Below are 27,152 nucleotides of genomic sequence, written 5' to 3'. Positions count from 1 at the left end.
TGTTGATTACATGTTTAAATGAGTATGCTTTGGATATTTTGGGTTGAATGAAATGTACTATTGAACTTAATTTCATCCTTTTTTAAAACTCTTGTAATGTGGCTCCCAGAAAATGTAAAATTACATGTGTGGCTTGTATTACCTTTCTATGGGAGAGCACTGCTCAAAAGTGTTAAAGGAACGAGCCGTCCCTGTCCTTAAACTCTAGCCCATTAAGTTTCTCATCGGTGGGTAAAACCACTCTTTGACTCGGTTCCAGAAAACGCTATTTCCCTCCGTCTCAGAAGCTCTGAAGGAAGCCACAATCTATCGCTGGCACTAACACTGGAATTAACTGATTACTAATCCAAATGCTCCCATCATGGCTTTGCTGGGTCTCTTTTGTGACGCGAGTGGAGATTTCTGAAACAGTACTGAGCAACTGGCCTGGAGCTCAGGTTGCATCACGTCCAATTACGTGTCCTCTTAGAACCTCAGTTCATCATCTAGAACAGAAGGGTAACACGAATAACTGCCTATCTAATAGGGTCATGATGTGAGATATTTATGTAAGGTATTTAGAGTGGTAATGGTACATAGTAAGCCCTCAATCGAGGTCACAGATTGTTCATCCTAACTTTGCCTGGAGTGTTTTTTGAGGAGAGGGGTCTGAATTATTAAACCTGTTTTGAAGGGTGCCTGGGTGGTTCAGCTGGGATTCTCGCTTGCTGCCCCTCCCCCACTCACACGGTCTCTGTCTCTCTCCAAATAAATAAACTTAAAGAAATTATTAAATTAAGGATAAATACATAAATAAGTGTATTTTGAGTTTCGGTGAAAAATCTACCCAGGCTATTCTGCGGATGAATGATAAAGCTACAGAATCACCAAAGATTTAGCATCTTGGGTACTGGTATCCCTTGTTTGAGGGAACTGATGGAGGGGAGAGAGCAGCTAAGATCATTTCTCAAGGGCCAGGTGGGAGTGAGGAGCAGGCTTCGTGAATGTGAAATGCACAAAGGACAGAGATTGCATGGAATTGTGGCATTTGTAGGTCCCGCCTTCTGCCAGCGGAAATAGGGACAGATTCGACCACCTACCTCCCACGTTTTGGTGACTATCGGACAAAATAATGTAGGTACACTGATGTGCTCTGGAAAACGTCCAGCTCTGAAGCGGAGGCCACGAATCATTATTCTCTTTCTAAATACCCACGTACTCAGTTTAAACAAAATGGAATTCAAGCGCCGTGCTGGTTCAGAGAAGGCAGAGATCACGGCGTGCTGATTTCACAGGAAGGCTTGCTGCGGGAGGCGTAACTCGAAATGGCCCTTCAAGAGTGAGAGAGAACCAGAGACCATTGATCTGCCCAAATGGCTGCTAGTCACGTGTCCATGCCAGGAGGTAAAGTATGAATCCACTTCAGACACAATCATAGTCAAAGGGCTTCCCAGAACCTTTCTGCTGACTTACATGAATGGAAACCCTTATTCATAGCATAAAAGATCAGGTAGAGTGCACCCTGAGAGTCGGGTTCCAAGGCTCACTCTTGTGCAGTATTTTCCTATACGGTAGGTCCATGTGGAATAATTCCACACGAATCCCTGATTTACGGCACTCTTTGTGACCAAATGTTTTGTGTTAACGTTTATATCCACAAAAGGGGAACATTTTGGGCAGATTATTGAATACTCAAATGTAATAAAGCACCTTAAAATTTATGAGAAATTGTAATTCAATCAATAAAGCAAACGCACGGAAATAAAGAAAAAAGTTCACGACAGAGATAAAAAGGCCAAGTCTCCATTAATTCTCCACACACCGTCTCAGCTCTCTCTCCAGAGGTAACTAATTCATTATTACTATTATTGCAGTTAAAAGGAAGACCAGGAAGAAGGGGTGGGGGTTGGGGGGAGAAGGAAGAACATAAAGGAGGGGGGAAGGAGATAAAGAGCAAAGATTTATGGAGTGGGAAGAGACCTCAGAGGTAATCTAGTAAGTGATTTGCTTAAATGTCATTCAGCTAGTTAGTGACAGAGCGCAGACTGAAACAGAAATTTCCTGACTCTCTCTCTCTCTCCAGGTCCCTTTCCACACCACCACATGGTTTGGGGAGAGGAAGCTTACCGAGCAGTCAGGGGAAAGGGTAAGGCCCAAAATCCCAGCCCCGGGTCTTCTTAGATTCCCACCCCCTCCCCCTTTTGAGATGCAAAAACCCCTCTCGTACACACTTTGAACTGGCTTCCCTTAATCTTCTACCCCTTTCTATTCCAAACCACCAAAAGGAACTTCTCTGTGAGCTGTCTAACTCTTTACAGAGAAACTCCCTAGACTTCTCTTTATTTCCTAGGGGAACATGGCTTGATCTCTCAGTTATATATTTTTCGGCAGAGTTAAAGAATCGCTCATGTTATCTAGTACCTTCCATTCGGGGTTTGGTCGCTAGTAAACACTTGGTGTTGAAATAGAATTTACCAAGTGGAAAAGGGCTGGCATTTCTGATGTCCCCCAATACAAATATTCAACCTAGTCACTAGACCAACAATGGAAGTGTCAACACACTCTGAAAGGGGCTCCTAAAACTACAAAGTTGAAGTTGTCTCCACCATCACAGAGTTTACAATCTGGTTGGGCGGGTGGACAAAGCTCAATTATCCATAATGGCCTCAGCAGAGATGCGATAATACCTCATCTCATTAGCATGTTAGCATATGCTATAAAATATGATAATTTTAAACTCAGATGAACGCTTTTTATTCTTTTTCTCTATAAAAGGCTGGGGTGGGGATCCAATTCATGACATTCCTATACAACAATGGGGACACTGTTTCCACATTGCTCATTCCAAGAGGCATTTCTGAAAGCTAGAGATAGATGCCTTTTAGAAAGTAGACCACATTTTCTGGCACAATACTTAATTTATTCTCCTTTGATGACATGCCTGGTGGAATGAAGGAAATGGAGGGGGGTGTTCCATAAAACCTGATGAGGCAGAATTATAACACAGATGGTATAACAGTTTATACAATATTAACAGCTCTTTTAATGTCAAGCTAGCACATATAAAGGCATCAGAGAGAGAGAGCGCGTGTGTTTCTCCTTCTTAACTATACAGTTGAAGAAAAATCTGAGGGGCGATTAACACGTCAGGAACATTTCAGTTTGCAGGTTATGAATTTGAACAGAAAGCTGCATTTGGATGGTCAAACGGTCATTATCTGGTTTCATGATTTGGGATCCCAGTCTGGAGCAGGGGTGTGTGTGTGTGTGTGGGGGGGGTGGTGGGAAAGCAGATACCCATTTCCCTGTGCCACAGACAGCCAGGTTCCTCGGAACACTTGAGTAGGAGGGTGGTAGTTGATGTGTCTTTTCAGCTGGTATAATTGGACTGAAGTTGAAGTGTGAGGATGTGTAACTTAGCGTAACTTAGATCGTTACAGTTTTGATAGCGTGCCTCCCCCAAATCGTCCTTCACTGTCTCGCTTGCAACTCTCGTGCTCCGAATCCTGGCAGTGAGAAGTCAGGGTCTTGGGAAGGAGTCTGAAAAATAGGCACAGGGCATCAGCAGGAAAGAACAAAGAAGGAAGAATGCGGGTTGACGCCCGGAAGCACCACAGCACGCGCGATGGGATCACTCTGCTGCTTTCACACATGACGTCACTGAACTTTCCCAACAGCCACACGGGAAGATGGAGTTTGAAAATAAGTCAAGGGCTACTTCAGTTTCCTTCAAAATTGACCAAAAATAGTGGTTTTCGTTATTCCGGTCAGGTGGCAATTAGTAGAGGCATCTTAGGCAAGTTATTGAACTTTAGAGTTAACTTGCCAAGAGCTTTATATCTTAACGATTAAGACTTTTGTGTAAACTTGGAACTCTGTTACTGGAGTTTAATCAAACATAGAGATTAGTTTAAGAACGGTGGGTTTGAATTGTAAATGAAATAGTTGAAATTGCAGGAAACCAAGGAACTGTTGACCAAAACAAGTGTAAGCAGGACACTTTGTTTAGGAACCAAAATATAAAAGGTATTCTCTTAACTTTTAGGCTTACATTTAAAGCTCAAGTAAATGCATGACATTTCCCCCCTCCCCCAGCAGATCTTAAAGATGTTATAAACTACTATTTAAAGAAGAGCCTTTTGAAGCTTAATGAAGAGGGGGTAATTAGTTGAGTGGGACTACAGCAAATAAAAATTGGTCTTGCTTTTGTTAGGTGCTTAACCAAGCTGATGGGGTCCATTTAATTTCTAGGTTGTTGCTTATCCTTAGACATTAGATTTTTGAAAATAATTTGGCTTGAGGAATAAATATAAGGCTACCAGTACATTTGGATGCAACATCCAAATACACTAAGAAGTACTACGATGTCGGAGGAATAAGTGTATGTCTGACAACTGAAAAAACGTGATTAAAATATGCAAAGGAAGAAACCGAATTGGATTTCAGATCAAATTAAAGAAAGCCTTAAAGAGTATAATTGGATCTGGAGGCTGTTGACATTTGCAAGGTGTACGTCTTAGCCTTCCTGTGAAGAAGCTACTTACTACTGTTCGTCAAGATCTAGTGGGTTCCATGCTTGTGTTTAAAGGATCTTTAAAGCAAAATTGCTAACGGAACAAATATGAGAGGATTTACAGATTAGTCAAGTATTACATTCTAAAAATATGTTTTAACCCTAGATATTCACTGGGATTATTTGTCTTGCTGTTCCTCCAAAATCAACAAGCAGACTCTATATTTAAAATGGCTTTGTTTATTAGCCTTGCTATCCTCCAAGGAAACACTGAACTTTGGTCTACTTAATTAATTAGAAAAAACATAAAAAGCCTTAGCATGCTGCCATACAGTATTTTTTTGGTAATACATACCAACATATCATGTTTGCTCCTTTAACCTTGAGTTCTGTGGCATGCTTAAAACATACCCTCCAATAATGTTATTTAGTTCAGCGAGTTTATCAATGCGATACCTAAAAAGTTCCGCAAATACGCAGCCCGTACCTGAATCGTAACTTCCACACTTTCTCCTTGCTTTAATCTTCTCACGCACAAACTGTTTGAATTCTTAGAGATGTTTTAATAAGTAGCAGCTATAGAAAAGGGATCACTAACAGCTATAAAGGAGCCGTTTGTCTCAGGGATGTGACTTCGTTTTTAAACGTAGGGAGTAAAGTTTCAAGCAAATTCATGAGGGCTTGCAAAAGTGTGGGATGATATGAACAGATCACTCTTTTCCGCAAGAAGAAAAATACACGCAGAGCTCCAAAGAGGGTGATGAATTACATGATTTAAACAAATAAAACTACGTCCTTCCATGTTTGATTTTTAAATCCTGAGCCTTCCTGTGGACTTAGACATCCTTTCAAAAATTTCAAAAGTAAGCTAGATTACATTTGTTTTGAGAAAAGAAAATCTCTCTTTCATTTTTAAAGTAGATGTCCTCCGTAGGCTGTATCTGTTGAAAGATTCTCTTTGACAGTGAGCGTTCGCCCTGTTATTTAGGTTGTTCCAAGCTTTCAGAGGAGTCCTTTCAGGCATCTGGATAATTCAACACATTTCACTGCGCCTTCCTCCTCAGCATGAAGAAGGCCAGACAATAGCTCGACTTCCTTCAGCAATCACAAATCGGGAGACAGTTAAAGAGAATCTCTCAGCTTAGCAGAGGACTACCAAGCTGAGGATAAACGTTATCTTTGAGGAGAGGGGGAAAAAAAAGAGAGAGAGAGAGAGAGAAGCTCTAAAACATACCATTGTGTTCTCTTTCCACATAGGTCGTAGGATATGACCATGCTTTAGTTCAGTCACGGCACAGAGAATATGGAATGACTTCAATTTTTCTCACTTGCAGCGAATATTTGTGATCCAGAGCTTTTGTTTCTTAATCACGACAATTTCAAATCGCACACTTACTAATGTAAAATGGTTGCATAATTGGATCATCTTTAGCACGACGATTTGCTTGCTTTGGAAAAAAATGGTATGATGACACGTTTTTGGAGGTTGCGTTCCATATTGTGACTATTTCCACGTCGGAATGTATAATGGAGCCAAGATGGACAAACTTAATCAGAAAAGTAATTGAAAAAAGTGATGTGTGTAAAACATTTTTGTTTTATAGCTTTTTCTTTGATTATAGTATTACAGTCTGCTAGCAATTTTATGGTTTGTAATGCCAGAAATTCCACTTCTGAGGTCACATAAACAGGAAAATCAAAGTGTTTCAAACAGAGTGTAAAAATACCTTTAACACTATTTAATCTTAATAGTGAATCACTGTAACGTCTACGGAGTCTATTCTCAAGGTAGGAGGAGGATTAATTTGAGAAAATTTTTTCTACTGATGGAAGGCAGGCTCTTTTTATATCTGTTCAATATTTGCATACGTATTTTGATTTAAAATATTTGACCTGTAAAAAATACTTTGTTAGTGAGAGGATACAGTTTTAGCATACTACTGAGTAGGAAAGAGCCGCAGAACAGTGAAATTTTAAAGCACTGCACGTTAACCAATTAGCTCCCTGTTTTAAGTGTTAGTACCAACACACTTCATCCGAATTCTGTAAGATGTAATTTCATTCTATTGTAATTTAATTATTCTTGCCGTTCAAAATGAGACTAACTCACTAATAAACCTAAGAAATGTTTGTAAATAACGAAACTGCTTACTCTTTAAAAAGAAATCAAACTTAGCAAAGACCAGTTTATAGAAGTAAAGCTCACTCACCTTGCTGCCATTTGATCGTCATGAAACCCTTTGAGATTGGGATAAATATACTTTTAGTTTTTGCATTTTGGAACCAAATTATATTAACTGTGCGTGTTCAGTTAGTGGAATTTTCTGCGTCTTACCAAGGGGTACACCTCCTGAAATTGCCTTTATTATTTACTTGATTTATGTTGGTATGTGCTATTGAAAACAAATAACATTCAGAAGTTCCTGATGAACTCTAACTTTTTCCTTTTTTTTTGCTGACATGTCTGCATAAGCAAATGGAAGTTGGGTAACAAAAATACTCCAACTTCTTCTTTTAGGTTGATTGATCTTAATATTGTTGCCATTCCAAACAAGACTGATTCATTTCTGAAAATACAAAATGTTTGTAAATACAAGAATACGTATTGTTTTTATAAAAACAGAGGCAGTGAAGACCAGTTTTATCTGAATCTAGTGAAATTCTGCTCAGTTTCTGCTCTAGGATCCAATAGCAAAATAGCGTTTGAAATATTTTCTCCTTGGACCCTTCCCCATTGTGTTCAGTGAGCGTTCTCATCTGCTGGCTTTGTTTTGGGCCTCATGGGCATGCACACTCACACATGAACACAGAACCACACAAATGTCACAGAACACGTATTGCAGGAGGACACTGAATTCTCGATCCCAGGCACAACTAGAGCGTCAGAGGCCTCAACTGCAAATGCAGTCCAAAAAAATTAAAGTAGTAAATACACATAGAACAAAAGCTCTATTCTAGTTGTGCGAGGAACATAATACTCTTAAATTACTTTCTGGTTTCCATGGGGACCTTTTTGTTCTAAGATACCAATCATTAGGTTTAACAGAGCCACTTAATATTATTTCTAAATCAAGTGAAATGATTTCTCAACTGGGTAAAATGTCAATTACTGATAGCATTTTTAAAGGTGCTAAAATCCAAACTACTTGGGATTGCCGCTTTATGAGGCACAATTAAATCTAGAGGTCAATATAGAGGGGCCCCTCCTCCCCTCTTCAGGCAGATAAAAGCTCAAAGTCTCTATCTCGGGGGGAATACTTTACAAGATATCTGCTTTTCAAATTCATTATAAACTCAAAATAGTGGCAAGAATTTTAAATTGTGATGAGACTTCTTAGGCTCACAAAAGATAAGTTCTCTCTCCCTCGGGCCACTTTCGATACCTTTCTCACACATTCTTATAGAACATCTGGGCTTCTGTGTAAGCATATGTTCTATATGATATATATAGATACACACACACACACACACACACACACACACACACACACACAGGCCAATCTGTTTGGGCGTAAATGATGTGCCTGGGGCTAGGAGTTGTGGCTCCTTTATTTTGCAGAATGCCTAAGTATTGTTTGTCTCACAATACTGGGAGCGGAGCAGGAGCCTGGTGGGAGCCTGGAGCCTTAAGCCCTGGGCTGTGGTCTGGGGGAGGGGACGGGGTTGCGGGGTCACAAGCTCTTAGCTTTTAGCCTCAGCATGACCACAAGTTTTAAAGCATGAAGGGATCACGTGCTTTTCTTTGAGCTGTTAGTTATTCTGACTTTTTGGGTGTGTGTGTGTGTGAAATGCTTTGTTCTTCAGCTTTTTTTTTTTTTTTTTCCTGATTGTCTCGTATTTTGGCTGATGATTACACTTTTTTTTTCCAAAAGAAAAAAAGACAAAAATAAATTACTTCATGTGTCAAAATGTCTTCATTTTTAAAATAGCCTGTATCTTGTTCTTAATTTTACCTTGCGTTAGGCAGGTACTGAGATGGAATAAATTATTTTCGCCAGTTGGGAACCTGATCCAGACATTCTATATGTTGCAAACCTTTAAAAAAAGTTAAGAACAAGAAAATATCCTGGTAAAGCAATCTCAAAATACCTTATTCCGGGTATTGTTCTGGCTTTAAAGGGAAGGAGGGCTGGGAGGAGGGGTAGGAGTTGGGGGGGGGGGCGAGTAGGAAGACTCTGGGAGGATGTCTTGTTTAATGAACTGTTTAAAACTTTTGGAAAATTTGAAGCTAGTGAAGTCCCTCAAAATGGTACTTCCATTTGAAAGCCTCTACTTAAACATTTCACTTTTGGGGAGCTACTCTTCTGCTTGTTCTCTTTTAATAGGATGATTTCATCTTTTCCGACTCTCTTCTGCGTCTCAACCCAGACACATAGAGCCGGAATGCCAAATTAAGACTTTTGATGATAATGAGATTTATTTGGGAACATTTTCCCAAATCAGGGTAATGGGTCTTTTTGTGCTGATGGTGAAGAGGATGAGGATATGTTTACTCATTGACCGGGAGCTCTGGCTGCAGCTGCAGGACACAATTAATTATGCTAATAGTTTGTGAGGAGCGGATGTAACTCCCCCACCCCCCTTTTTTCGGGGGGGGGAGGGGAGTTTGGCAAAAAGGGAAGGAGACGCCCTGGGGTCGGATCACATGATATTATCTTCGCGCCACTTTCGCAAAAACCCTTTTTTTACTCCAGGTTTTGCTCGAGCTCAAAGGTACTGTTCTTATCTTGTTTTAATACAATGTTTCTTAAAGTCGGGTTTAAGCTCTCTTCCCTCCCCCTCCTCTTCTTTGCACGGCCAGCGGTTACCATTAAAGGTCGAAAGTTGCATTGCAGTCGGTGCCATCACACAGGAGGGATCTGGTTGGGTGGTAAACTTCGGGCTGCGTAGTTTCCAGAAAGTATCAGACGCCCCAGGGTGGGCTGCAAGGTCCGTTTGCGCGTTTTATGAAAAGAAGAGAAAGCCCACCTGTAGCGGTGACTCCTGCTGGGGAAATGAGTGTGTCTTGCGTCGCGTCCTCCGCTGACTCCCCAGGGGCGCTGGCCTTTCAGGTTGGACTCCATCTCGGGCTAGGGGCGGGAGAGCCAGGCTTTGTAATCGGCTTGCCTGAGCTACTACTGTGCACCAGGTTGAGAGTCACATGGCGCCCTTGTCCTCTTCTGGGCTTTGGGCTGCCACAGTCTCCCGCGGTAACAATAGTGGGGAGGGAGGGATCCGGCTTCATTTGGCATCCCGCTCCCTCCTTACCCCCGCTCGCCTTCCAGTGCCTTCCTCCCCAGACCCCCGCTCACTGCCCCCTCCGATTTGTAACTCCTCTCCCGCACTATCCCCTGCCCCCCAAACTCTCTCCCGCGCCCGTGCCCGCCTGCGACGTGGAGGAGATCTAGTCTGACTATTGCATTTTGCCCAGTGCTCAAAGTCTGGCAGGCATGCACCATTCCATGTTTATTGTGCTTGTGAAACGGAGACCTCGTCTTACTTTTCGCACAGTGTACTTGGGCTTTGGCCTTTAAGTGGTCCGCCCTCAATTGGTTCTCATTAGCCGCGGAATGAGAAGAGAAAGCAAGATAATTGCACCGTATCTTCCTTGCATTCGTGCGTGTACTCGGTGGCAGCTACTGTTAGCGATGCCTGCCAGGAAACCCTGATTTAGTGGCGGAGGGGGGGCGCCTGGCAGAGGCGAAACCCTCCTAACAGTAGCACAAGGTGCCAGAGGTTAAAACTTTCACATGTGCCTACGGTGGAAATGCCGTGGATGTGTTTCTTTCCTCCTCGGGCCTTCGGAACACTTTCAGTCTAGCGGCGAGGCGGCGCGCATGCGCGCGCTGGGTGGGGGACACCCCGGTCCCACGGCTCCGTGGGCCTCGTCGTCTGTCTCCGGTGGGGGGATGGGGCGAGCGCCGCCGGAGCGGACGGGGTGGTGGCGAGCGCGCCACCCTGGGCTCGGCGCCAGTGCCACCGGCTCCGGCCCGGGCGCTCCTTTAATTAAAGCCTGGAGCTCGGGGCGGAGAGGGGAAAATGCCGGCTGCGCCCGGCCCGTGGGTAACTGCGATTCGGTGGGGTTTGCGCTGTGGCGGGGTGGGGGTTCCGTTTCCTAATTCCTGTGCGGCTGGGTGGGCGGGGGCGGGCTTTTTTCCCTGGGCTATTAAAGGCGGAGGGGCGGGCTTTTCCCAGGGATATAGCTTCGGACGGAGGGCCGAGGGGACGGAGCGCTCCTCAAGTGGTGGCCGCCGGGCCAGTGGCCCGCGCCGTCGGGACGGGGGCGCTCGGGTGAGGCGTGCGCTCGCGGCCCCGAGGAGTGGCCCGGACGCGTCTGCCGGCTCCTCTTCCTCCCCGGGCTCGGCGGGAGGCTGCGCTCGCCCCGGCCCCCACAGCGCTCGGGCGGCGTGTCGCGCGGGCGCCCGGAGCGGCCGGGCCGGCGCGGGGTCTCCGCGCGTGCCACCTGCGAGGGCCGGGCGCGGGCAGAAGCGGGGACCTCCGTGGGGGCAGCCGGGAGCGGGGAGAGTTGACTGCCGGGTGGGAGGGGACGGGGCGGGGGGGGGGGGACAGAGCGGGCGGGACTTGAGGAAAGCAAAGTAGCAGAGCGCAGTTGAGGGGTAGCGGGGAGCGCGCGGGAAGCGGGGGGGGGCCCTCTCTCCTCCGTCGCTGACCTTTAGGCTCCCGGAGGACCTGGGGGGGGTGCGCAGGCAGAGGGGGTGCACGTGGAGGGAGAAAAGGACTCCCCTCCCCCTTGGCTTCTCTCCCACCAACCCGGGAATGGAGGGGGAGGGAGGCGTGGGCTTGGCGCGTTTTTGGTGCTTTGAATGGAGAACTCCGTTTCCCATGATGCTTTGTTTCTTTCTCTTTAATCTCGGCGGCGGCGGCTGCAGCACGAGGACGGGAGCGCGTGGTGCGAGCAGCTGGAGCACACCCTGGGCGCGGGCGCTGCGGGCCTTCAAACCGGGCCCTTAGGTGAGCGTGTGCGACACGCGGGAAGGGGCCCGGGGGTCCGCGGAGGCGCGTGTGGACGGTGTTGCGGGCTTCGCCTTCTCTTTCCAATTCGAAGAGCTCGCAGTGGCCCCCCGGCGTGCGCGATGTATACCAGATGACCGGTTAATTCCAGAAAGGTACTAAGTGTGCAGGGCGCGCTCTGGGACCCTCGTGGGGCTCAGTTTTGCCAAGTAGAGATACCATGCATTAGGAGACCAGTCGGGAGTAGTTGTTTTTTTGTTTTTTTGTTTTTTTTAAACGGAGACGAAATAACTTTGTGGGAGTAGAAACTCAGTTTAAGAGGGAAAAGGCTACTCTCCCCCCACCCCCCGTATTCACTTGAGCCTTCCTCGCCTATAGGAAATTGATTTTAGATTTAAATGTAATTAAACTGAACCCGTTGAGCTTTCAACACCAGATTCGTGGTACATGAGGTACCATTTCGGAAGCCCTACATGGAAAATGCCCTCATTAGGTAAACCTATTACAAATTTGGGTCTCTGAATTTTTCCTTTTTTGACAAAACCTCACTCATCGTGGGAGAGGTGGGGCAACCTTCCTTGCTGCACGTTCTTAGGCAAAATAAGCACTTGAAAATGGGCGAAGGTTTTCTTATGGACGATAATGACATGAAGGAGAGGAGAGCTAATCTGCCTTCTTTGGGTTTAATGGAGAAAATGGGTCCATAAATGTTTAAACAGAACAAGAGCCCTTTGAAATAGATCAAAATGTGACATCTCGGGGCCATCTGTGCATTATGTGAAGAGCACGGAAGGCTAGGTTTCTTAAAGCAGCTCTAAAATTTCTCTCATTTTCTATTAATGGGGTGGGGGCAGGGAATATGCATTTAATCTAACAGTCACACTTTGTATAGAGGCCCTACCTCCAGAAGCAAATCCCCGATTTTTACACACATCTTGCTGTGGATAACGCCTCTTCTAAAATCAGGGAGGATATAATGGGCCCGCAGATGTTTTCTTAAATGGTGAGGGAAAGTCCACAATCCGCTCACACTGAAGAATCGGACTTCTGAAATTGCCAGTGTCCTTTGTGTTCGACTCCGTGTGAATAATTCAGATTATTAATATTTCTCAGGATTTGGCCGCAAGTCCCAATACCTAGCTGGGACTCTCGGAGCCCGAGAAAAGCTTGTCCCAGGAATCTTAGCTAGGAGTTCCTTGCTCGGTGACTAATTTTTTTGTGTTCTTTGTTTTTGTGTTTTGTGTTTGTTTTTGAACTAGGTGAGTCTGAATAGATCTGTGAGGACGGGAAAGAAGAGCTCGCCGAAGACCATTTTGCTCCAGGAATAGGCCTTGGCCATGTAAAAGTGCTTACAGTGCAGGTAGCTTTTTGAGATCTACTGCAATGCAAGCACTTCTTACATTACCATGGTGATTTAATCAATGACCACTGAGCACTGTAGTTTGTGCACCATTAAGTTGTGGATGCTTTTGAGCTGTTCCTCCTAATGTGTGTCTTGTGTTAAGGTGCATCTAGTGCAGTTAGTGTAACAACTCAGAATCTACTGCCCTAAATGCCCCTTCCGGCACAGGCCGCCTCATACTCCGCGTTAACAAGTATGCCTTGAGTAGTCCCTTGACCCGGACAGGTTCCAAAAGGTTTGTTCTTTGTTGTTTCATCGCTCGTTGGGAGCCAGACGGTGGGGACTGCGTGCAGCATACAGTTGTGTCCCAGGGAGAAGATCGGGTCCTTGCGGTACCAAAGTGCTCATAGTGCAGGTAGTTTTGGCTTTACTCTACTGTAGTGTGGGCACTTCCAGTACTCTTGGATCATGAATCTCTCGGTGATGGAGAGAATATTGAAAGACTCTGCCACTTACGGTTAGTTTTGCAGGTTTGCATTTCAGCGGATATATGTATGTATAGCTGTGCAAATCCATGCAAAACTGATTGTGATCCTGTGTGCTGTCTACGGCTTTGGGACTCGACACATGCCTCTCTAGCCTTCGTGCCCATTCATCCGTGGGTGGGGATTTGTGGCATTACTTGTGTTCTATATAAAGTATTGCACTTGTCCCGGCCTGTGGAAGAAAGGAGGATTTTATCGTCTTCTCATTTTCGGTTGTAAAGGCTGTATGTTCCGATATTTGGTAATTGAAAAATGACCTGTTTTGCTGTTGTCGGGTGGATCACGATGCAATTTTGATTAGTATAATAGGAGAAAAATTGCACGGTATCCATCTGTAAACCGCAGGACCTTTGTTGACGACAGTCTGCATAAGTACTGAAGTAAGATGGTAAAATCCTTTCTCGAGTTACTGCTACTGACAAATGTTTGGGAATGCATCTCGGGTTTTTGTTGTTTTTTTTAAAAAAAAATATTAAGATTTTTAAATAAAATGTTTGCAATTATAAAGTGTGTGTTTTGGCAGTTTGGTGAATGATCAGATTGTTACAAGCTTGCAAAATAAATGAGATTTTAAAATCTGCAAAATTGGATTCTTTTTTTTTTTTAAAGCTTAACAGTGCTGGAGGATTTAAAAAAAAAAAAAAATCTCGTGGTGGTGGTGGTTCTGGTTCTGGTGGCGGGCCTAAGGGAAAAGTTAGGCATAGCGGCTTTTCAAGTTGCATCTACAGAAAGAACCAAGACCCCTAATTTTGGGAATTCGATTGTGCTAACAGATTTCGGATGAAATGTGCTCATTTTGAAAGCACGTGTGCTTATCCATATGAGGGGGTGCAAAGTCGTGAACCAATGGGATGCCTGCCCTTGAGGAGCTGGGCACACTTGACATCTGACTTGAGGGAAGAGTGAACTTGTCAAACAGGGTTTGGGATTCTGATGAAGGCCACTGGATGGGGAGCTACTGCCTTTGCTTTGGAGGCTAGTATGTGTTGGAAACCCGGATGCGAGCCTGTTGTTAGCTTTGGGGCTCAGGGGCTCTGTGGGGTGACTAACCTTGAGCAGAAATGACTCACGCCTTGCTGGTTAGCTGTCTGCGACCTCTCAAGGTGGAAAGAGTGAATATTGACGAGCCACACGGTCCTCAATGTAGTCGGCCAGTTGCCACCTAGATCAGGCAGTTTGGATGGTCTAGTGGTTCTCAGACTCTAGCACGTGTTAAAACACAGATGACCGCAGATGACCAGTCCTTCCGGGGTAGCTTCAACAGGTCTGGGATGGGGCCTAAGGATCCGCATTGCTAACCTAGGTGCCGACGCTGCCGGCCCGGAGACCGCATTTGGAGAACCACTGCTTAAAAAGAGTGGGAGACCTTCGCTTCCAGGGCAAATGAAGTTAGCAAAGGCGGTTGCCGGCACATTAATTTCATGTTCAATCTTTGGTTCTCAGCAGCAAGATGCTGGCAAAGTAAAGAGGGTCTATGTATGTATCGTTCCTGCTGCTGTGGAATTTGGATTTTCAAACCCTTCAGCGGTCCAATGTAATCCGTAAAAGGGGCTCTTGCTGAATTGCACTGTGGCCTTGAGCTAGTTGCCTAGGTCTTCCGTTTTCTCACTAGGGGAAGCAGCGATAACGTTGGCCTACCTCGAGGATCTGCAGGTTCAGTACGTTCTCTGGCGCTGGTGGTTGGGGGGATGGATTTTAATTCTGAGTGATGAAGTGAAATCTTAATGAAAAGAGACTTTCGGTAGTAAAGTCTGTCTTCCAGTATTAAGTATGTGTGTGTGATTTTTTTAAAGTGACTAATGCTTGAGGCAATTATACAAGCATAAAGAACTCTACAGATATTTCCTGTGCTGTCTAATGCTTACTACTTTGTTGGTGCCTAATCATAGTTAAGTTTGATGTGGCAGCAAAGCAAAGGTCTCCCTCCCCTCTCATAAAGTAGCTCAGTAAAAGAGGGGATTAAAGCTTATTTGTTATAATCCTTAACACCACCAAACCTCCGCTTTAATAATACAAGTTTATTGTCTCTAGTGGTTCACTGGGCATGTGTGGAGGGGCCGTGTTCTAAGGCTTAGGGGAAGGCCAGTCTCCCTGTTAGAGTCCCTGTTCCTTTGACTAAAGTCAGGGCTGAGCTGGATGATTCTGGGGCCTCCTCTGGCTTTGAAAGTTCTGATCTGTCCTTGTTAAAGTTACATGTCTCAAATCTAAAAGTGCTTTGCACCTAATCACTTGTTTGGCAATTTGGGGGAAAGCGGTACTTGAAATCATTAGTTGTGAGCAAAATTAGTAATATATTCAGATACCATGCATAGCTTACTCATTTCTAAAGAATTGCAGTAAGTCCAGTAAGTAAGTAATGCTACCAAGTATATTTTCTGTCTTTGCTTCAGAGGGTAGTTTAATATCTTACGGTTTTTCAAGGTCATCAGTGTGGACATTAATTTTCCCTAGACAGAAGACTTGATGTGGCATAGGTTTAATTAGCCCAAACATATGTTGACTTGGGAGTTGCTTCTTTGGCAATCCTCGCTTATTTTAGCTTTGGAACAAGGGACAAATAGGAAAATAGCTAATGCTAAAATTTTAGCTAAAGCGCAGGAAGAAGTGACTTGCTCAAGGTTTTGGTAAGAGAAGCTTGCAAGCAGGGATCAGGGCCCAGGTTGGGATTGGGAGTGTGGCTGGATCAGGAAGTGCTTCCCAGGGGAGCGGGCCCGAGGGGAGCCGAGACAAGCAAGAAGGCCAAAGAAGGGTCTTTATTAGGAGGAGAGTTGTTTAGAGGTCAGATCAAGGCTCCTCCGGAGAACTGCACTTGGTTCAGAATGTCTGGTGTGTGTGAGGGGACAGGTAGATTAGGGGCAAATCACGGAGCCTTGTTCTGAATAGAAAGGGAAGTCACTTAAAAGTCCTAAGCAGGAAAGTGACATAAGCCAAATTTGCCCATTTAAGAAGATCACTCTGACAGCAATGTCAGAGTCTGGCTTGGTGAGCGCTGAGCCTGAAGCCAGCTAGGAGGCCCTTTTACAGATGGGACCTGAAGATTCGAATCGGGACAGCAGTAGCAGGATAAGACAGAGAGGCAGCTTTCTCCTTCACAGATAGATTTAATACGATTCCAACCAATATCTATCTCGGAGGGATAGTTTCCAAACTTCACAATGACTCTAAAGTTCATCTGTAAGAATAAATATGGAGGGACGGTCAAGAAAATAGGGTGGAAAAAAGGAATCGTGAAGTGGATGGAACTTGCATTAACAGATAGGAAAACATAAAGCAACATTTTAGAAGCGATGCCAGTATAGAAATAGATGTCTGTTGTTGAGGTTTCTATCCTGATCCACTGATCAAAGTACGTATAAGTATTTAGATGATCACTAAGGTATCATTTCAAATTGTGAAGGGGCACGAGAGACCTTTCCCGGGGTTATGGAAATATTCTCTACCTGCACAGAGGTTTGGTTTCCATGGGGTGTATGATTTGTCAAAACTCACCAAAGGGTACACCTAAGAGTCACGCATTTCACTATATGTTCGTTTTACCTAAAAACCAAATTAAACATTGAATTTACCTAAAAACCAAACTAAATACTGAATTTAATAGCTAATAGTTAACGATAAGCATGTGAAAGCATGTAGGGATGAATGCTTATTTTGAAACTTACTTTGAAGTGCATACAAAATTAAGATGGGCTGATTGATGGGTAGATATAGGCTTAAGTCACTAGAGCAAGCTGTTAACAGTAGTAGAACCTAGGTGATCGGGAACAGGTCTTTTAGTTTTTATGTGTGGGAATTTTTATAATGAAATGAGAAAAGTATAGTCGGCAGAAGGAAGAATCCAGATCATTGTAATCACGACTAGTATTTACTGAGTGCTCACTCTGTGCCAGGCACTGTGCTGGTGCTTCGTGTACAGTGTATCTTTTAATGCACACAGTAACCTATGAGGTGAGACAATTCTATCATCTCTGCCGTCCAGGTGAAGAAACTGAGGCCCATAAAGGTTAAGTGACCTGCCCAAAGTGACACAGTCCACAAGAAGCTAGTGTCCAGGGTGTACATGGAATCAGATAGAAAAGTGGGATAATCTTGCTAGTAGTTCATCTAAATTAGACTGTAGTAGCACCTGGAGTAACCTAACTCCCAGGCCCACACACTTTATGCCTCCTCCTTGCAGTCCTGGGATGGCTCCCAAACTTCTGGCAAGCCCAACTGAGACACAGAGGTGGTCGGTAGAGGCTTGTGGGAAGTGACGTGGTACGGTGGAGGTGACGGAGAGAGATGATGAGTTTGCTGTTGTAGATGCGGATTTAAGATGTCTTTGAGACATCCTGGGACAGAGGGGGACAGCAGGTGCTAGAGTTGAGGACATAGATCTGATTCTGGGTGGCTGTTGAAGCATTGGCAGTGAGAAGACCACAGAGTGCCCCGGGACAGAACCTCGTTTCAAGAGCAGATGAATAAAGGGTATTCAGCCAAGCTGAGGGTAGAGGAGGGCCCAAGAAACTGGTGTCATTGAGCTTAACGTTTGTCGAGTGTCCCAATTTCCTGTCAGTTTCACTTCACGAGTATCTGCTGTTGTGTTGGTAGATGCCTGGCCATTTCTATACCCAAGCACCTTTATACAGCCTATCTTTTGTAGGAAAATATGAGAAAATCTCCTTGTGAGTTTTAGTCACCATATCTAGGGGTGAATACTTTTTTTGTTGTTAAAGATTTTATTTTTAGGTAATCTCTACATCCCACCTGGGGCTTGAACTTAAAACCCTGAGATCAAGAATTGCATGTGGTACCAACCGAGTCAGCCAGGCGCCCCCGCTAATGGTGAATATTTTTAACAAGACAAAGGAAATGAAGTTCACTTTGGGAACCATAAAATTGTTTCTGTTCGTGGTGAAGTGGGGGCTCTTCTGTATTACTCCCGGAATTCCTCCTGTTCTCCAAGATTTTTCCAGCCTTAGATTACTTTGACTACGTGCCAGAGCACTTCTAATGTTTTAGGAGGACCAAGTTGCCAAACTGCATCTGTTTTATAGTGACTCCTGTTCTTTTGTTGCCTTGAGTGATTTATGTAGAATTGTGCTTAAAGGGACAATCTTGTTTAAACGGCGTATTGTATATGTTGGAGGTCTGGGATGGTTTCTCGACTGACTTGTCAGAAGCAGTTATAATTACTGTCTATGATACTGGTTCTTAAAGGATATTAGATTTGATTTTAGTACAGTCATTCGACAAAGGCTTAAGCATCTCTAATTTGTTCAAATTGTTTTGGCCACCAAACCAGAGATATTACTAGATGTATTTCTAGGAGCTGCTCAAAAGCATTGAGTGGGGGAAATGGGTGTTACAGCCATTGCTTCTAATTTATTTCAAGCATACCCCATGGTTTTCTGTGTTGAAAACTTTGAAAACAGCCATAGTTTAGGTTAATGCTGAAGTATGTTATTTTAATTTTGACAGAGCTCTTAAATTTTACGGTTAGGATTGACTGTATTGAATATAGTTGGAAATGGGTGTACCTGTTGGGAGGTAAAAACATATGTTCAGTACTTTTTTTATTTTTTTTTTAATTTTTTTTTTGAACGTTTATTTATTTTGGGGACAGAGAGAGACAGAGCATGAACGGGGGAGGGTCAGAGAGAGAGGGAGACACAGAATCGGAAACAGGCTCCAGGCTCTGAGCCATCAGCCCAGAGCCCGACGCGGGGCTCGAACTCACGGACCGCGAGATCGTGACCTGGCTGAAGTCGGACGCTTAACCGACTGCGCCACCCAGGCGCCCCTTCAGTACTTTTTTTAAAGGCAACTTCGGGGGTGCCTGGGTGGCTCAGTCAGTTGAGTGTCCGACTCTTGATTTTGGCTCAGGTCATGATCCCAGGGTCGTGGGATTGAGCTCTGCATCAGGCTCCGTGCTCAGCACGGAGATTCTCTTTCTCCCTCTGCCCCTCTCCCCTGCTCTCTCTAAAATTAAAAAAAATAAAGATAAAAAATTAAAGACAAAAACTTCATAATGCCTCTAGTGTTTTAGGTACTGATTTATGTTATACCATGGTTGATTCAGATAAAATTCAAGTTAAGAGATTTATGATCTTTAATATTAATAATTGGAAGCAGTATTTGAATAAATAGTGCTTCTTGAACATGAAAAATATCTTAAATCAGAAACGAAGAATATTGTTTTTGCTCCATCAAGTTGACCAACTCTCACTTCCTTTAAAAAAGGTTTGACTGCCTTACTGGTGTGTGTGTGTGTGTGTGTGTGTGTGTGTGTGTGTGTGTAGAATTGTGTTTTTAAAGTGTGGTCAGATGAGGTTCCACCAAGCAACCTTAGGGTTGGCCTCTCATATGATAATCTCTATCTTAGATCTTAGTATAGATACTTAAAGATAGTGAATGTCAACCACAATTCATCACGTTATTGTTGACAAAATCAGCATCGTTCTATCGATGTGTGTGTGTGTGTGTGTGTGTGTGTGTGTGTGTCTTGTGATGGGATGACCAGTCAGTAGGGGTTTTAGTTCTGCTGAATTGATTTTTTAATCATCACCCCAGGCCACCACTGGTTTAAGCAAGAAAAGAGTGGCAAAGGTGTACATAGCCTTGAATTCTGGTCTGAGCTTGCTAGCAGCTTTGCTATGTGACCTTGGGTGTGAAAATTAAACTGCCCTGGCCCCTTACTTGTAAGTGGGGCAAATCGCAGCACTCTTTCCTACCACAGGTTTGTTTCCCTGTTCCACCCTAAGGAGAAATTTAGGTGCCAGATCCCTGGGCAGTACAAGGATCCGGTGGTAGTTATTTCCCATAACTTATGGCTGAAGGTTAAATTGGGGATAGGGAAGTCTAGCTGGAGCCAATTTGGAGAATTAGAGGGCATTAATTTGCTGCTTTGACATCTGATTATCTCAGCCAAAGGCTTCTCCAGATTTCATGAGGAGGAGATCCGAAATTGAAGCCATCTTGGTTCAATCCCAAAGTGTAAGTAGGTATACTTTTTGCTGATTTGGGGGTGACTTCATTTGCCCACTAAATCCCTGGCTTCTTGAACTGATTAAGTAGCTAAATAACTGCCAAAGCAGATTGTGTGACCTTGAGTCATTTTCAGGAGAACACTGCTCGAGCCAGAAGGGGAAAGGAATGAACGTTTATAGAGTGCTTCCTATATGCTAGATGTTTCACGCATATCACCTGGTTGCATCATCACAAGAGTGCCGGCAGGCAGGGACTGTGCCCACCGAGGCTCAGAACAGTTGCCTATTGTAATTTTTAACAGTTACTGCAACTTGGTCAGGGTCACAAATCTAGTCAAATAATAGATTGGCTTAATTGTTACTTCTTGAGAGGAACTTTATTTGATCACTCCGTGGAGAGTAGATCCCACCCCCCACATACCATTTCTATCATAGTGTTTACTGGGATGCTTACTTCAATTGATAGTTATTTGTTTGTTTGCTTGTCTCTTGCCTGTTTTCCAACTAGAACGTAGGCTTCATAGGACAGGGACTACCCCAATATCAGCCTCGGTCGCCACTGTCTCCAGTACCCCACTCCGTGACTGGCATGTCATGGACACTCTCTAAGTATTCGTTTGGTGAATAAGAGGATGCATGAATAAAAACGCTTGTCTGACATGCTTTTTTCTTTCCATTATGGAACACTGACTTCCATGTTTATAGATGGAAAAGCTGAGACTCAGAGATGTTAAAGAACTTGCCCAGGAGGCCTGATACAGGTGAGACCCCAAAGGCCGGTCGCGGTCCAAAGTCCTGTGATGATGGCAACTCACACTGGTCTGCAGTTGCTTGTACTTGAGTTTGCTATAGAACCATCACACAAGCAGCACAAAGGAGCTGGGATCAAAGACATAAGTGAGGGAGTGGATGCAGTCCCCAGTGGCTAACTAGCTTCTTGCAGAAGTCTGGGGGTCAAGGCGGCCCTCCAGTGGTGACGAGCCTGCCTGGTGGGAAGAGCCCAGAGCAGGGCTTACAACCTTCTGTCATATTCTGCTGGGAGTGGCCACCTCCTGCCTACAGCGGAGGAACGTGGGCCATTGGCTTAGCCTCTCCGTGACTCAGTCTCCTTACCTATAGATTGAAAGTAAGAAGTGTTTTATGAAGATTAAATGAGTCAATATCCATGACGTACTTAGAATAGTGTCCGACGCATAGTAAGTGATAATATTAGGGCTTGTTAAATAAGATAAGTACAAATGCGAATAAAATAAAGTACAAAGAAAGAGAGTTGCGGGTGGGGTGGCTTGACTCATCTTTGTTTTCGAATTTTTACTTTTGAGGAATCTCTAGGCCCAGTGTGGGGCTCAAACTCACAAGGCCGACATTGAGAGTAAGGTGCTCTCCCGACTGAGCCGGCCAAGCATCCCTGGCTTGACCCATCTTTTAATGCCTTCATTTTGGGTCCCTAATTGTCAATTGGGATTTTCCCCTCAATGAGAATGTATCTCTGATTTTATCATTCTCCTCACGGGTTTTCCTTGTAAGGCCAAAATCAACTTTACAGAAACATCCTTCATAGTCAGCTTTATTAGAACAAAGAGGTTTCTTCGGCCTCTTACACCGGAAAGGTTCAAAGGGGCCCAGGGAGCCCAGGGGTTAAATTAGAACATCTTGAGAGAGAACAGAGGAAAGCTAGAATTATGTGCTTCAACAGGTGTTTTATGATGGAAACTCATTAAACTACAGGAACACGTGAAAATAATACCGTGCGCTTGTGTGATACTTTTCACTTTTTCCTTCAAAGTACTTTCATGTCTAGAATTTCATTTGTTCTCAGAAGGTCTGCGTGTGGTAGGGAGAGCAGGTATTCTCATTAGACCTAAGAAGAAACTGAGCCCCGCCAGGTTAAATTTATCCCGCCAACATTTATGGAGCCCTTACAACGTGTGAGGCATCTGTGATACGAAGATGGATACAACGTAGTACCTGCCTTTCATTAAACCAACTCTTGAAGTAAAGCATATGAAACACTGTTGAGTGGCGTACAGGGGATGGGAGGGGCATAGCGATCGCGTGTGTGCCCACATGTGTGCGTGCGTGCGCGTGCGTGTGTGCACGCGCGTGCGTGTGTGGGGAAGGAAATCAGAGACGGCTGCACAGGGGTGCGCCTCGGCTCTGGTTGTAAACAGCCGTGTGCTGCTAAGTCCTGAACAATGGGCTCTCTAGGGAAAACAAAGCCCCGGCCGAAGGCGTTTGCGGAGTCGTGCCGTAAACACTCGCACCGCAGCCAGCTTCAGGCTGCCGGTGCGGTGTCGGTTGAGGGTGCGGTCCGGCAGAGAGGCGCACGGGCCCGTCCTCGCAGCGTGTTTCCGCCCCACAGACAGAATGGGCACGCACGGCCTCGGAAACACGGGTAATAGTAGGGTGCGCTAAAGTGACTAGGGAGTGATGCGCTTCGAGGACGTGTTATCTTCCCTTTTCACGTGGCTCGCCTAATCGGAAGTGAATCTAATTGTCGATCACGGCCGTGTTTAACAACCGGTTCACCACGTTTGCGGCTCCCGGTCGGCCCTTGCGAGCCTGCGGTCGGAGTCCGGCACTCCACCGGCAAAGGAGGAGTTGCCGGGTCAGCGATGGGGGAAGGACAATTTCGGGGGAGGCAGTCACGTGCGCATGCAACAGCCTGGTGCGTTCAGGAAACTGCGCGTGGTTTGCCGAGTGTTCTTGGAAACGGGTTTACCGTGGCGCTAAAATGAATTTTAAGCCTCGGGGCCCCTCGCTTGTGGGGCCTCTTCCCCCAGAGAGCCCCTTACCTAATTTTGTATTCCTTTTCTTAAAGAGGCCCCATCGAATGGTATGAGCCTCGGATGCCAAAGATCTTTAAATCGACCCCCGGGTGCCTGATTGGAGAAGGAACGGAGCCGGAGATCCGAGGTCATTGAGGATAATGGAGAATCTTTTATGTCACACAAGGAAGTGGACTCCATCGCATAGGCACAGAGGGAAGCGGTCCGGGCCGGTCCCTGCTTTGCTGGCATCATCTCTGTCTGGCGCGTGTGGAGAATGGGCGGGGGGTCCGGAGCAAGTATGTGCAGGTCAGTTCGAAGAAGGCTCTGGCAGCAGTCCAGGTAGAGTCATGGTGGTAGAGATGGAGAGAGGTGGATGGATTGAAAAGATATTTGTGAGGTAACGTCAGCAGGACTTGGCGACGGATTATGGCGTATCACGTGGGGAGGGGCAGTGAGGAACAAGGCGTGAGAATAGCTGTCTGGGTTCTGGCGCAGGTAACGGGGGAGATGGTTCCACCAAGCAGGGCAGAGCCCCGCAAATAAGGTATATAAAACTAGGGTGCCTGGCTGGCTCCATCGGTAGAGCATGCAAATCTAGATCTTGGGCTCGTGAGTTCGAGCCTCACGTTGGGGGTAGAGTTTACTTAAAAAACACACACACAACAAAAACCACAAGTACAAAGCCCATAGAAGGCTCTCATGAATGGATGATGGGCTTTTCAGTCAGTCAGACTTGCGTTCAACTCGCAGCCCTGACGCTTGTAGCAGAACGAGAAACGGGGTAAGTTGTTTAAACTGAGCTTCAGTTTCCTCCTCTCTGAAACCTGAGAGTTACTATGGAGAGTAACTTAGGTCTGGAAACTAGGGCTCACCCAATGGGAAGAAGACGAAGTATGGGGTGGGGAAGAAAACGAGTTTGGTTGTGTTGGATTTGAAGTGCGTGGGGGACATCCAAGTGGAGATATGCAGTGGAGACGGAGCCCCGGAGATACTGACATTAAAAGGCCGTTGAAGAAAGAACGTCCAGCAAAGGAGACTGTAAATGAGTGGCCGCAAAGATAGGAAGAGGACTAGGAGATGGTGACGCCGGGGACATCACTGCGGACCGTCTTCGCACCACGGCCTCACAGCAAATTACTTCCAACCCTGTTCACTTTGACCCCACCCCTCAATTCCCACTGTCTTTTTTCCAGATCCCTCTCTTTACCGTTGAGCGTAGTGTCCGCGGTCCATCCATTCAACATCTGTCATACCATACCCTCACCTCCCTTGTCCTGTCCCGACGCCGCGCCTGTTGTGCAAAATGCCAACTCTGGATCAATACACCAGCCCCCTTTCCTCTGCCTCGACACTTGAGTGGCTGGCCACTGCCAGAGAACGTGACACGGCCGGGTGGACACTGGTGTCATCGTGATCTCACAGAAGTCCACAGCGCTGCATCCTGATTCTTCCAGTTCGTTTTCCAGCACTGGCCTGAGAGAGCGGCTGGGTTTTCCTGTAACCTCCAGGAAGGGCGCTGAAGTTTGCCGAGAAGGGGAGGAAGCTGGCAGATGGGGCAAAGGGCGCGGGTAGGGCTTCCTTGCAATTGGGGGCATGGCTGTAAGGCTGGAAGCAAGATAACGGTCTTTCCTCAGTGGAGCGCTGTGGAGGAGGGACGACGGCTAGGATCCAGTGAACGATACGCTCACACCAGAGGCTGATTGGCCTCGAGGCTCACAGAGCTGCAGCCTCAGGGCCCCTCGTCTGCACAAGTGAGTTCGAAGGCCCGCACTTCATTTTGTATTCACAACGGTGTGTGCTTTTTGCCCGAGAGGCTCTCCAAATTGTGTAAACCAGGCCTCATCAAACCCGGATCCACCTCCGATCGGTCACCGGCCCAAACAGCTGCTTTCCACCGCAGCCGCAAGGCTGTGTCAGCCTGTTGCAGCTGAGATGCCACCCCAGGAGGAAGGATGATGGAAAACTCCCGCATTGACAGTTTTCTGACTTATTGAAGTGACGTGTCCTTTAGTTTTTAATAGGCAAAATATGTGGCTCATCTTCAGTTCAACAGACACCAAAGGGTACGTAGCAAAAGACAAGTCTAGTTTCTTGTGTATTCTTTCAGAAGTATCATATATATTCTTTGGTTTTGCTTTTCTTTTTTTTGTTTAGAGAGAGAGAGGTTGAGCGGGGGAGAGGAGCAGGGAGGGAGGGAGGGGGGAGAGAGGGGGAGAGAGAGAGAGAGAGAGAGAGAGAGAGAGAGATGGAATGAATCTTAAGCAGGCTCCACGCTCCACGTGGGGCCAACACGGCCCGATCCCGCAACCCTGGGATTGTGATGTGAGCCGAACTCAAGAGTCAGACGCTCAACCGACTGAGCCATTCAGGTGTGCCTGCTTTTCCTTTTTAAACACAAATTCATAACGTGCTGTACCCACCGTTAGTCACCTTGTTTTTGCATTTTACAGTGTGTTTGGGAATTAATTCCATTTCGATCCCAAAAGAGCTACCTCATTCTTTTTAACAGCTGAAGGCTGTTTCATCATGAGGATGGACCATAATTTATTTAACCAATCCCCTATGACAGACATTTAGGTTGTTTGCAGTCTTTTGCTATTGTTATCACAAACGCTATTGACTGAATTGAAAATTGATTATGGCTTGAGATAGAGGCTGAAGTCTCACTGAAATAAGAAGTCACGTGTTGCACACGACGGAACACAAATAGCTTACAAATTGTACTCTTTACAGTACTTACCTTAAAGTGTTACGAGGTTTAAGGTAGATCGTATCTATAAAGGACTTAGTACATAGAATGTTCTTCACAAATGTTAGTTCCTATCCCTTTTCCTAGGGCTCACAGAATGAGATGTCTCTGTTCCCTTCCACTGCGAATCCCTCCATCTGTGTCCCATGTCCCCATCTCTCCTATACCCTCGTTAACCTTGATCTATCAACCGGGTCCTCTGTCTCCCTTCCTACTGACCCCTTTCTCTAGCTATAGACGTCATCTTGTCCCTCCCATCCTAAATAAAACCACCCTTTGTATTTCTTAGGATCTGGGTTCTGCTGTGAGTGACAGAGACCCAACCTAACGATAGCCTAAACGAACTCAACGTTTATGTCTCATGTGAAGGCCGTGAGGTGGGCAATCCAAGGTTGATGTGGCAGCTCTACGGTCATCAGGGATTCAGGCTCTGTCCGGCTTCTCTGCCATCCCTGGAATGTGACCCTCTTCCCCAGGTTCCAAGATGAAGCACAAGCCATTGTACCCACATTCCAAGCGACAAAATGGAGGAAGAGGTAAGAGGCGAAGGGCATATATCAGCCATCTTTTAAGGAAATGTGCTCCGTGCTGTCACACAGCATTTCCGCGCATGTCACATTTGGCCACACATAACTGCAAGAGAGTGAGGACACGCAGACTTTATTCTTTTTTTTCTTTTTTTCTCTCTCTTTTAGAGTTTATGTATGTATCTTTGAGAGAGAGAAAGCGAGCGCAAGCGGGAGAGAGACAGAGAGAGAGGGAGCAAGAATCCCAAGCGGGCTCTGCACTGTCAGCACAGATCCCGACACCGGGTTCAAACCCACAAACTGTGAGATCATGACCTGAGCCGAAATCAAGAGTCGCACGCTCAACCGACTGAGCCACCGGGCAGTCTTTATTCCGATCTAGATGATCATGTTCGCAGCTCAAAAACTGGCCTTCTTGGGGCGCCTGGGTGGCTCAGTCGGTTGAGCGACCTACTGCGGCTCAGGTCATGATCTCACGGTCTGTGAGTTCGAGCCCCGCGAAGGGCTCCATGCTGACAGCTCACAGCCTGGAGCCTGCTTCGGATTCTGTGTCTCCCTCTCTCTCTGCCCCTCCCCCACTCATGCTCTGTCTCTTAGTCAAAAATAAATAAACATTAAAAAACTTTTTAAAAACTGGCCTTCTAAAAGGAGGAGAATGAATATTGGATCAGGCAATTAGCAATCTCTGTGACACCTTCCCTCAGACTTTCTCCCTTCTCTTTTTTCTCCATGGCTATGCTTCTCAAAAGCATGGTCTACGCTCATTGTTTTCCACTTCTCTTTCAGTTATTTTTTTTAAGCCCATTGGAA

This window comes from Leopardus geoffroyi, chromosome X (assembly GCF_018350155.1).
Source record: "Leopardus geoffroyi isolate Oge1 chromosome X, O.geoffroyi_Oge1_pat1.0, whole genome shotgun sequence".
Lineage (NCBI taxonomy): Eukaryota > Metazoa > Chordata > Mammalia > Carnivora > Felidae > Leopardus > Leopardus geoffroyi.
The sequence above is the reverse complement of the archived record's forward strand: the minus strand, read 5'-3'. Positions refer to the sequence as shown.